Here is a 7,699-nt window from a genome sequence, read left to right as displayed (position 1 = left end):
CCAGATGAATGACGGATGGACGGATGGATGGATGATGGATGGATAGAAGGATGAACAGTTGGATGGATGATGGAAAGATAGATGGAAGGATGGATGGATGAACAGGTGAATGGATGGATGGACAGGTGAATGGATGGATGATAAAAGGATGGACGGATGATGTATGGATGGAGGGATGGATGATGGATGGATGGATGATGGATGGGTGGAAAGATGAACAGGCGAATGGATGGATGATTGGATGGATGGATGGAAGGACCCACAGATATATGGGAAGATGATGGAAGAATGGATGGATGGATGAATGGATAATGGATGGATGGATGGAAGGATGAATAGGTAAACAGATAGATGATGGAAGGATGAATGGATGGGTAGATGGACAGGTGAACGGATGGATAGATGGGTGAACAGATGGATGATAAAAGGATAGATGAATGATGGATGGATGAAAGGACAGATGGATGGATGGATGGATGATGGATAGATGGATGGAAGGATGAACAGGTAAATAGATGATGGAAGGATGAATGGATGGATGGATGGACAGAGAGTGAACAGCACAGGGGCCCTCCTGCATCCCTTGCCACTCACCTGGATGTACAGGTCCACCAGCTCGCTCTGCCGCAGGATGTAGTAGATATTCCCTGCTTGCAGCCAGGCATGCGCCTCCTCTTTCTTCTGGAGGTCAATGAAAATCCCCAGACTTCGTTTGGTGTAGTCCAGAGTGGATCTGTAGGCCCTGGAATCAGACACAGGTGTCAGAACAAGGGCTCTCATCCTCCTGGAACCAGTCTGCCTCCTCCCGTGGGTCTGGTGACAGATGAATCTGGAATGTGGGGACTGCGAACGGCCCTCTTGTATGTGCAGTGTTCTGCCCTTCCCAGGCTGCTGGGAGGGCCAGGGTGAACACACACGGCATGGAAAAGATGAAGGACATCCTTCTGAGGGAATCGAGCATCATGCTGCCCTGTGGCAGGAGGAGTGTGCTAGTCCATCTCCCCTGCCTCCCAGACATGGCCTGAGTCTTCTCCAGACGCCCCAGGAGCCGTTAGTGTTCACAGGCTATCTAGGCCGACGGTTCTCAAGGTGTGCAGGCATCACAGTCACTCGGAGGCCTGTCTGTATAGCTTGCTGGCCCTGCCCCCAGAGCTTCCGGCTCCACAGGCCTGGGGCAGGCCCCAGAACTTCCACTTGCCACAAGCTCCTAGGTGATATAGATGCTGCTCTGCTGGTCCAGTGACTACACTTTGAGAAGCATGGCTCTAGCACACTGGCCCATTTTCCTTCTGTGAACCTGAGACCAAGACTGGAGCCAGTCTCCCGGGTCCCCATGGAATCTGGCTCCTTCCCTGCTCTCTCAATAAGTCCGACACTCGAGGGGCTGTGACTGCAGTAATGTCACCAGGCCCTGTGGGTGGGGTGGCCAGGGCCATGGTTACCCCACCAGGTCAGGATGCTCGGGGGAAGCTGAGTGGGCCACATATGGGACGTGAGACCTTGAAACCCTGCCCCAGGAAAGCAGGTGACCCAATTGGCTCTGTCTTCTGTGGGAGAGAAGCCACAGGTGGCTGCTGTGGTCACACTTAAGGGGACAGATGAAAGCCAGGAGTGAAGACTCGGGGCAGGCAGAGGTCAGATGACAAAAGCCACCACAGTAGGAAGAACAGCCCAGAGTGCCCGTACTGCCTCTGCTGGGGTTGAGATGACCTTTGACCCAACAAGGGAGGCTCAAGCTGGGACTCACGAGCCAGCAGCAGCCCTGGGACGACCCCAGACCCACCAGCTCAAAGCATCTGATGCCAAGAAACCAAATGATCCAAAGGAAAGGGGCTGATGGGCCCTGGGCCAGCTTCCCTGTGCCCCCCTCCCTGCCCTGCCCCCCCAACCCCCTTGGCCACCTCCATACCCCTACCACTGCAAAGCCAGCCCTCACCGCTCAGTGCCCAGGGACAGGTAGAGCTGACTGATGGTCTCCAGGAGCTGCCCCCTCCAGCACCTTGTCGGTCACCTTGCAGGCCAGGGAGAGCTGGAACTCGTGGTAGAGGACACACTGGGCCTCGCTGGGCATGACGACGCTGTAGAAGTAGCACAGCCACTGGACGGCCCACAGCTGGCCTGGGCAGAAGACAAAATGGAAGACGTCAGCCTCCCAGTATCGAAGCGAGGCTGGCTGGGCTTGGAGGCCCCTGCGCTGTGCTTGTCTCTTTCACACCTCTGTGAACCTGGGCCCCATAGGCGGGGAGCCTGAGCGCAGACAGGCCATGCACCTGTGCCAGGGCAGACGCCAAGCACACTGTGACGTGGGCACAGGTTGGTGCAGATGCTCATGGTAGAGGCCGGCCTTCTTTACAACTCCCAGGGCCGAGGTCCTGGCCAGGCTTGGCCCCTGCACCAGGCCATCTGTTTCTGCTTCACAAAGTCCCTCTGGCGAGGACCAGGGCCGCCTTCAGCCTGAGCTGATGAGGCCAGGGGCACAAGTAGCCTCTGTCGCAGATGGAACCCTGAGAGAGCAAAGCCAAGCGTCATGTCTGCCACACATGGCATCATGTTGGGGGAATGGGGTTCCCACACGTGCTTCTCTCATGCAACCAGGCTCCAAAACCATAGGTTCACTGGCCTCTCCCAAAGCCACGGTGCTGGGAACAGTGGAAAGCTTCTGATTTTCTAGTGTCAGAAATATTCCGAAGATTAACACCGGAAACCAGGTACGCCAAATGGACATCTGTCACACATGCCCCCCAACGACAGCTGAATGCACAGTCCTCTCGAGTGCCCATGGGACATTCCCAATGACAGACCATGTGCCAGGCCACAAAATGAGCCTCAGTGAATGGAGAAGGACTGAGACCAAAGCAGAGGTGTTCTTCAGCGGTACTGGCATGAAACTGGAAATCAAGAGTGAAGGAAAGTGGGAAATTCAAAAATATGTGGAAATTACACAGTCTTAAACAACCAGTGACTCAAAGAAGAGACCATCAGGGAAACTGAAAACTAATTTGAGAAGAATGCAAACAAATGCACAGTCCGGGCCAGCACGGTGGCTCACGTCTGTCATCCCAGCATCGTGGGAGGCCGAGGCAGGAGGATCGCTTGAGTCCAGGAGTTTGAGATCAGCCTGGGAAAAATGGTGAAACCTCGTCTCTATAAAAAAATACAAAAGTTAGCCGGGTGTGGTGGTGCACATCTGTAATCCCAGCTACTCGGGAAGCTGAGGCATGAGAATGGCTTGAAGCTGGGTAGAAGTTGCAGTGAGCCAAGATTGCACCACTGCACCCCAGCCTGGGCAATGGAGCAAAACCTAAAAAATAAAAAATAAAAAAAAAAAATAGCACAGCGTATCAAAAACTCCAAGATGCAGCTAAGGCAGTGCTGAAAGGGAAATTTATAAATATAAATGTCTACATTCAAAGAAAGAAGAAAAATCTCAAATCGAAAACCTAACCTTCCACCTTGAGAAACTAGAAAACGAACTAAACCCAAAGTGAATAAAAGGAAGAAAATAAGAAAATAATAAACGTGAGAGTGGAAATGGGAAGTAAAAATACAGAGAATGGAAAAACAAAAGAGATAGTCAACAGAACCAAAAGTGGGTTTTTTGAAAATAATAACAAAATTGACAAGTCTTTCACCAGACTGACCAAGGAAAGAAAGATGGGACACAAACGACTAAAATCAGAGACTGAGCACCATGGCTCACGCCTGTCATCCCAGCGCTTTGTGAGGCCGAGGTGGAAGGATTGCTGAGGCCAGCATTCAAGACCAGCCTGGGGGAACATGATGAGACCCCATCTCTAATAAAAATAAATACACAATTACAAACCCAAGTTTCTAAAATCAGAAATGAAAGAGGAAACATTATTGCCGACCTGACAGAAATAAAAGGATTCCATGAAAACACTACGAACAATTGTACACCAACAAATCAGACCATCTAGACACAACAGCCAAACTCCTAGAAGGACACGAACTACCGGAAGTGACTCAAAAATGACCCCAAGTAAGCATGTGGGGTATCAACTCCACCCTCGGTCTCCTCGACCGTTCAGCGCAGGGTGGGGAGACAGGGACGCATGATCTCTATTCCCTGGCCTGCATTTCCAAGTCTGAATCCCCCAGCACCCTGGGGAGGGCCTCGTAGGAGGAGGTGCCGCAGGCTATTGTGCCAGGAGCCACCGGAGGCTGCAGTGGGGGCTGGGGCGCTGGGCTCCTGGAGGGTCTCCTTCCAGTCAGAGAATGCCCCTGGGGAAGAAGCCTGGGTATGAACCCCCACCCCTCCTTGGGCAGATGTGTGGGACCGGGGCCCCTTCACACGGTCCTTTCCAAAATCTCATCCCTCCTAGGGCCAGGAGTGGGTGCCAGGCCTGTGCTGGGAAATGGGCAGATTTGGCCACAGCCCCTGGGGCTCTGGTCCAGGCCACAGCAGGCACCTCTGAGTGGTCTCACTGTGCCATGACAAAGCACTGCAAGGCAGAGGGGACTCAACAGTATCCCTTGTCTCAGCCATTTCCCTGGACTCAACTTCCTCATCTATTCTCTGCGGCCTAGATTTCAGACAGCCCTGCCCACCTACTGTCCGTTTACTGCTCAGTGTGCAGTGACTGTTCGACAGCACTCCATGGCTCCCCAGTGCTCTTGGGGAAAAGGCCAAGCCACAGACTGAGGCCCCAGGCCCTGCTTAGCTCTCCAGAAGAGCTTCTCACCATCCAGCACTCAACCCACCCACTCCCAACTCTGCATTTCCCTGTATGAGCCCTGCTCACTCACCCCCGCTCACACCCCACTTATCCCTGCTCACACTCCCGCTCACTCACCCCCACTCATCCCCGCTCACACTCCCGCTCACTCACCACCACTCACTCACTGCCGCTCACAACCCACTCATCCCCGCTCACTCACTCCCACTCGCTCACCCCTGGGCCTTCACACAGGCTACACCGCCAGCCCCTCCCCCACCACCAGTCCCTCATCCACATCTATTACTTGACTAAATCCTCTCAACCCTCTGGTCCCAGACTAAAGAGGCTTCCCTAACCTGGGGCCAAGTGCTGCCCCGCCATCACGCCACTCACCCTTTTGTGGCTTCTCTGGCCTGAAGCTCATGTTCCCACGCTCAGCACCTGCTTCCCGAGGACCCCACAAGCTCCATTTGTGGGTGGGGCCTGGCATACTCTGCACGAGCTGCTTTTGCATGAACTGCTCTGTGGCTTTGGGCAATCACCCGCCCCTGTGTCCTCTGTGAAGTGGGATGACAGGTGCGCAGGGCTGCCGAGATACCAAGCAGATAACACAGGCACAAGAACTGGCGTTCAGGGCCTGGCTCATGGAGGGGCCCTAAGTCCCAGCTCAGCAGAGCCTGCCTTGATCCCAGGGTTATGGCCAGGGATTCCCAGCACGCAGGACTTTCCGTGCTCAAGGCAGGATGGTCCCTGAGCAAACCTGAAAGAGCTGGCTGCCCCAGTAGGGCACAGAGGGCCTGGCCCTGCATGGGAACCGCCTGTCTCCAGGGCGCTTGCCAACATCTGCTGCTGGCCATGACTCAGCACTTTCGATGGTGGAAAAACCACCACTTGTTTCCGAATCACAAACCCCAGGTGTGCCCTGACTCGAGTGGCCCCAGAAGTCACACAGGAGGAACTAGGGCACTCACTCTCCAAGTGGTCCATCTCCACGGCCACCAGAAGGGCCTACTCACAGCAGCCCTTGCACTGCTGGGCTGGGACCTGGCGGGTGCAGAGGTGACCCAGCTGCAGGAGTATGTGGGTGAAGTCTCAGCCACACTCCAAACAGGGAAGCCTCGAGAACAGACGCACAGCCTCCAGAAGGTAGTGCTGGGCCAGCCTGCTGGCACCTACATGCAGGCACAGGGTCCCGAAGTTGGCCAGCACCACTGCCTGGTTCCTCCGCTGGCTCAGGTCCCAAACCACCCATAGGGCACAGTAGTAGCCCTCGGCTGCCTGCCTTGTCTGGCCCGTCCTCTTCAGAGCCACGGCCACCATGTTGGCAATCACACCTTCCTGGTGCTCGCTGGCCACCACTGCATCCTAGACAGACTGCAGGATGTTCAAGGACACCAGGCTCTGCCCATGAAGCACATGCAGCCAGGCCAGGGCCACCAGGGTGTCCACGATGGCACAGACTCCGGCAACAGCACTGGCTTCCACTGCCTGCGTCATGAAGGTGATGGCCGGGCCGTGGTAGCCATGGTGGCTGTACGGCTGGGCCAGGCTGGCGTGGAGAAGGCCACGCAGAGCCTGGCCTGTGCCCGAGGTTAGGGAGGCCAGCGCTCATCTGAGGTAGTGGGAAGTCTGGGTGGGGACGCTGTGGAGCTGGAGGGCATTCTGGAGCACCAGGTTCACGCTCCTCAGCGAGCCGGCCAGCGAGTCCTGTGTCCTCAATGAGGCCACCTTGACACAGCTCAGCACCAGGTGGGGCAGGCACTTGCAGCTGTAGATGTCAGCCAGGAGCAGGGAGCAGTCTGAGAGCCACGCAGCGTCTGGAGCTCCTGAGTCCCTGTGCAAAAGCAGCAGCCGCTCTAGGAAGGACAGGGCCACCTCGGGCTGCTTGAGGTGCACATGGTGCCTGGCCAGCAGGAAGCAGGCCCGGGCCTTGGCCTGCAGGCTCTGGCCACCCACCGCCCCCTGCAGCACCAGCTGTAGGAGCTCCCTGTCCACCTCGGTGCTGCAAATGTGGCTGGGCGTCCCCAGGAGCAGGGCCATAGCTTTGGGAACCACCTGTGTACAGTTCTCCCGGTTCTGCTTCTGGTAAATGCTGGTCAGGTTGGCGTACACAGCCACCACCTGGAACAGGTCCCCGAAGCTGCTGTCCAGGGTCCCCAGTGTTTCCTCAAAGTACATCCGGGCCTGGGACAGCTTGAGCCTCCTGCAGCACAGCCGCCCTAGGAGGAAGCAGAGCCTGGCCAGGGCCATGAGGAGGCCAGCTTTCTTGGCTGCCCCTCAGGCCTGTGCCAGGCGCCCAGTCAGCTCCTCCTCATCGCTAAAGCTGCAGAACATGCCACTCAGCCATGTTGTACAGGCCACGGAAGCTGGCCTTGTATCCGGAGGTGTTCAGGAACAGCAGCCGTGAGATCAGGGCCTCTGGATCCTCCCAGTCGTCTTCAGCTTCCAAGCAGCTTCCAAGCAGAAGGAGGGCTCCTCGGGGTCCTGCAAGCTCACGTTGCTGGATGCCGCACAGAGACCCCAGGACGCTGGCTCCTTTGCATTGTTCCAGAACATTCCTCACCTTCGGAAGGGTCTCCTGTGGCTCCAGGCCCAGGCAAGGTGGAGGTATTTCTGCAAGTCACAAAAATACCTAGACAGATTAGAGTCCAGCAGTGAGTCCTTGGTCCACTGGGGGCAGGGTCCCCGCATCCCCACCCCCGTCCCTGGTGCAGCTTGCCATGAGCCCTGGAGAATTATGTGCAATGGAAACCTGGGGCCTGGAGCACGTAGGAACTCCGGCACTATGGGGACAGAGAGAACACGCAGGCCCGTGGCCCAACTCTCCTACGAAATCACCCTCCTGTCCTGCTTTGTCGCCCACCTGACAGCATGGTTTGAGGAGACTATGTCAGCTCAGCGATCCCTCAGAGATGCCTTTCCCTTTAGAAAGAATCAAAGCCTTCTAACTGGACCCATGTATATGCAGCACTACAACTACAAATGTAACTTCTGTCAGCATATTGGGCCCCCCGGTGGGG

The 7,699-nt window shown here is 56.0% G+C and overlaps 1 pseudogene; it reads right to left on the bottom strand.

The window, feature by feature from the left end:
• Positions 1-436: 436 nt before the first annotated feature.
• Positions 437-7,292, bottom strand: LOC111532743 (annotated as a pseudogene).
• Positions 7,293-7,699: the final 407 nt, after the last annotated feature.

Source organism: Piliocolobus tephrosceles, unplaced genomic scaffold, assembly GCF_002776525.5.
Source record: "Piliocolobus tephrosceles isolate RC106 unplaced genomic scaffold, ASM277652v3 unscaffolded_40780, whole genome shotgun sequence".
NCBI classification, from domain to species: domain Eukaryota; kingdom Metazoa; phylum Chordata; class Mammalia; order Primates; family Cercopithecidae; genus Piliocolobus; species Piliocolobus tephrosceles.
The sequence above is the reverse complement of the archived record's forward strand: the minus strand, read 5'-3'. Positions and strand labels throughout refer to the sequence as shown.